The sequence below is a fragment of the Tupaia chinensis genome, unplaced genomic scaffold (genome assembly GCF_000334495.1).
Source record: "Tupaia chinensis unplaced genomic scaffold, TupChi_1.0 Scaffold000294_3, whole genome shotgun sequence".
Lineage (NCBI taxonomy): Eukaryota > Metazoa > Chordata > Mammalia > Scandentia > Tupaiidae > Tupaia > Tupaia belangeri.
In genome coordinates, this window is record NW_006159781.1 from 165,174 (window position 1) to 170,211 (window position 5,038).

Below are 5,038 nucleotides of genomic sequence, written 5' to 3' on the forward strand. Positions count from 1 at the left end.
ACCCTCAGTCCCCCGGGAGGGAGCTGGCCGCCCTCCAGCTGGAGGAGTAGAGGGAGCAGCCACCGCGCACAGCCATTGCTGAGGTTACTGGTGACACGGGCTGGGGGCCGGCCTGGTCCACATCGCCTCAGCTGCCCTGTGCTGCCTCTAGCCATCTCCAGCCTGAGCTGAGTGTGAGGGAATGTCCCAACCACCAGGGCCCACTCCTGGCAGGAGCCCCACTAGGTCGGAGGAACCATTTTGTCACTCCGAGGTCATCGTAAGGCTGAGTGAGCAAATGTGACCAAGTGACCCAGGCAGGGTCTGGCCTGACCGCAGCCTGGACACTGCGTCTTTGGAGGTCCTGCTGTCAGGGACGTGGCTGCTTCTGTCCTGGGTGCTGGCACAGCCTCTCCCCACGTGGCTGGCCCCAACCCACGTTTACCCACTGGGCAGTGAGCACTCACCAGGCACTTGAGTACCTGCTGTGTGGGAGACTCGTGGGCCGGGATCAATGCAAAGAGCCCGCGCTTGCTCCCGGGCACTCCTGCAGTCCGCGGGGTCATTCCAACAGCAGGACATTGCGATGGCTGAGCAGGGGGGCAGCCAGGGCTGTGCCTGATAGGTTCTGGAGGCCCCAGGGTATTGGGACAAGCCAAGGCCTTCCCACACAGACCCAAGGACTGAAGGGACAGGACTTCTTGGTCCCTCAGTTCCCGTGGGACGTGTCCCCAAACCCCAACCAGGGCAGGTGGTCGTGCTGGACTGCAGCAGATGGAATTCCAGACTTCAGACCCCGTGGGACATGACGTCCAAGCGGTGCCTGAGCCGCGTTTGCAACAAAGTGGAAGCGACCGAGTGCGGATGCGTTCGGGGTGTCCAGGAGCCAGAGGCCCTGCCAGGTGATGGCCTCCCCCATCTGTGAGGGCAGCCTCTCCTGCCCAGGGACTTGGGGTGCCCCTTGTCACAGTCTCGGCTCCCTCCAACGTGGCGGCTGTCCCTGTTGGTCCCCCACCCTAGCCTGTCCTGCCTCAGCCTCTTTCAAGGCCCTTCCCCAAACTGCAGGGGACTCTGGGCCTGGCCTCTGTGGACAGGTGGGCAGTGGCCTCGCCTGGACCTCGTGTCCCTGCCCTGGGAGTGAGCTGAGGGTCCTGGGACCAGGACAGAGGCGGCTCAGCCGTGCCCAGAGGACGGTCCCAGGCTGAGCGGAATGTGACCTGGCCTGTGTTGAGGTCCAGGGCTTGTCCCCCAACAGGCACAACCCCCACAGGCCTGGGGTGGAGGAACCTGATCCGAATGTGCCCCACTCCCACACTCACATGGGGAAGTCCTGCCCCATGACAATGGCTTTAGGAGCTGGGGCCTTGGAGCGGTGAAGGGGTGAGTGCCCCGATGAAAGAAGCTCGGGGGGTCTCGTCTGCCCCTCCACCACGAGGGCCCAGCTAGAGGGCTCCAACTTCTAGCAAGGACTCGCCCAGACACCATCCACGCCTGATCGCGGACTTCCGCCTCCGGAACCTTGAGAAACCCTCCTGTTTGTAAGCCACCTGGGCTGGGGCGCCTCGTCTCGGCAGCCCGAACATGAGCCGCCAGGGCCTGTTAGTGGGCAAGGCGGCTTCACGGCCACTCTCCAGCCAGCCTCAGGCCTCGTGCAGAGTGCCGCGCTGGGACTGTGCTGAGCACCTGTCCCTGAAAGGCGCCCTCAAAACCTCACAGTGCATGAGCTCCGTTTTACAGATGAGCTGAAGTCAGAGAGGGTGCATGACCGTCACAGTCCACACGGCGAGGCAGGGCAGGGCTGAGACGAGAGCTCTGCGTGCCGACTCCACACAGCAGGCTTGGAATGGCTCTGGGTAACGGGTGTCCTCAGACACCCAGCGGGCTGCTGCAGCTCAGCCTGCCGGCGGCATCCCAGGGTTTCTAGGTCTGGCCTGGAGCAGGCTTGCCAGCGCTGGTCCACAGGGCAGGTCGGAGCTGCCCACAGCTCCAGCTTTTGCACGTGCTCATTGGTTTGTCCCGTGCTCGGCACACAGGCCCTAACGCCAGCTCTGGGCGCAGGAGCAGGGACATCTTGGTGGCCAGGAGGTACGGAGAGCGTGGACACAGCTAGGAGTGAGGGGCAGGTCAGCTTGCCATCTCTCGAGCTACTCCTACGGTTGCTAAGGAAGGGACAGGGAGGGGAGGTGGTGGCCATGGTGACTGGATGACAGAGATGCGTCTCACTGGGGTCAATGGCACCTGCGTCACCGATGAGCTGCGTGGCCTCAGGAAGTCTCTTCATCTCCCTGGCCCAACCACCGCGTGACGTCAGGGTGTAACCGTGCTCGATGAAACACAATCATGGGGACCAGCAGTTGGCGTGATGGCTGTGGGAAACGGCATCTGGTCACAGCTGAAACGGACCACATGTGGCTAAGGGCAGCCCACAGCTGCTTCTGGGCCGAGACCACCAGGCTGCTCTGCCCCTCAACAACATGGTCAAGTAACACTTTCAATTTTCTTGCCATAGGGCGTGTGTGTTCACCAGACGGGGAGAGAGAGACAGTGAGGGAGAAAGTGGGAAATCACCACCCAGGGGGTTGGCCATACCGCAATCCCGTCTCCGTTCTCCTCCTGGGATCATAGACACACACGCACACGTGCCCTGAATGTCTTACGCTCATGGGGTCCAGGACTCGGACCACAGTCAGCCACGCAGGAGTCCAGTGATGTAATCATTACGCCATCTGCTGGCCCCAACACTCTTTTTTAATTTAAAGAATTATTTCTTCATTTAATTTTATTTATTCATTCGTTTAATTTGATCAGAAAGAGACATAGAGAGGGAAAGCGAGAAAGCAAGCCATCAGGTCTGGGACTCGAACCATGGTCAGCCATGTAGGAGTGTTCAGTGCCTTAACCACCATGCCACCTGCTGCTCCCCCAACACTCTTAATTCTATTTTCTTTTTCTTTTTTTTTTTTTTAGATTTTTTTGCCAGATGGTGCATGCAGTCACTGGAGAGAGAGAGACAGTGAAGGGGAAAGTAAGAAATCACACCCCCAGGGTGAATGGCTATGCTGCAGTCCCTTCCCCTCCACTTCCTTCTCGAGATTTTGGACGTGCACGTATCTGGTGTATTTTTCAGGCCATCCAGCCGGGGACCAAAACTGTGGAGCTGGCCATCTGAGATCCAGAGCCTTCGCCACCACGCCACCTGCTGGCCTTTGATTGCATTTTCTTAATTGTAAAATGAACGCAGGCCAGCAGGTGGCGTGAAGGCTAAGGCACTGGATCCTCACAGCCTACTGTGCAGTTTGAGTACCAGACCGGAAAGCGTGAAAGGCTGGCAGGGGTGTGTGTGTGTGTGTGTGTGTGCTCAAACTCCCCAGAGAACAGAGAGGGGATTGCAACGTGCCCATCTTCTGTTGGGGGGGGGTCCTTTCTCACTTTCCCCTCTCTGTCTCTGTCTCACTCCCATGAGCACATGTGCACTATAGCAAGCAAACGAACAAACAAAACAAAGGTTCAAATGAAAATTTGGAAATTTAGAAAAAGTATTCAGAAAAACATTAAAGTATCCAACGGTAACTTTGCTAACGTTCAGATGTGTTTTTTTCCTAGTCCTTTCTAGCATACATTTGTGTATCTGTCACTTTGTTGTTGTCAATAAATATGTGTGTCTTACAAAATGGAGCATCCTAAATGTAGTTTCGTATCCCACTTTTATTACAAGTATTGTCCCATACGTCAATGAAAAACTAATGTTTCTGTCTGAAAGAGCTGGGCAGTGTCACGCCCTTGTTCCCGCTGGAGAGGTGGAGCCAAGAGGACTGCAACACAGCAAGACCTGTCTTTTTTTTTTTTTTTTTTTTAGAGAGAGAGTTTTGCTGCAGGAAACATGCACTCGCCAGAGAGACAGAGACAGAGAGAAAGCAAGAAATTGTCCCCAGGGGAATGGTCAGGCTGCAATCCTTCTTTTTCATCCTCCTCTCGGGACTTTGGACATACACACACACACACACACCCGGCATGAGTTTCAAGCCACCAGGTCTGAGACTCGAACCATAGTCGACCATGGGGGAGTCCAGTGCCTTAACCACTACACCACCTGCTGACCCCAAGACACTGTCTTAAATGTATGTGTACTTTTTAAACTTTGTCAGAGGGCATGTGCACTTGCCAGAGAAGGGGGAGGCAAGGAGAAAGCACCCCTACAGAATATGTCCCACTGCAATCCTGTCTTCTCCCATTCTCTCCCCTTTCGGGATTTTGGGCACATATGCACATGTGCTAGGTGTGTCCCCTACGCAGACAGGTCTGGGACTTGACCTGGGCTAATAGCCATGTGGGATCCAGCCGCCTTAACCACCAGGCCATGGGCTGGCCTCTATGTGTATACACACACACACGTTTAATGACTAAGTGATATTCCACCCGTTGTAAGTCCCTTAATCTTGACCATTTGTCTTGCTCCCTATGCTGGTCCACTCTGTTGCTGAAAACAGAAAACACCCGAAGAGTTTTGTTCAGCTCAGGCCTTGGACACATCGCAGCCTGGTGGAGGCAGGAGCGTCTGTGTCCCCGTCCTACTCTCCTCCCTCATAAACTCGCTGTGAGGGCTGGCCCTATGGGAGGCAGATCCCACATGGCCGAATGCAATTTGAATCCCAACCCTGGCAGATTGGAAAACATGCTAGGTGCATGTGTGTACATGTGTGTCCAGAATCCCAACAGTGTGGGTGACATGGGACACTGTCTGAAAAGCCAGGTACGGTAGTGTGCACCTGGAGTGTAGACACTTGGGAGGATGAAGCAGGAGGATCCCTGCACACTGAGACCTGCTGTCAGAAGCCGGGGGGGTGGGGGGAGGATGAAAAATCTGAAGGCAAGCCATGAACTAGGAGAAAACGTTTGCAAAACACGTACCTGGGGAACCAGCAGTTAACGTAATGGCTATGTCGCTGGACTCCCACGTAGTCGACCGCGGTTCGTGTCCCGGACCCAGTGGCTTAAAACTCACGCCGGGTGCATGTGCGTGTGTGCCCAAGATCCCGAGAGGAGAATGGAGGAGCACGGA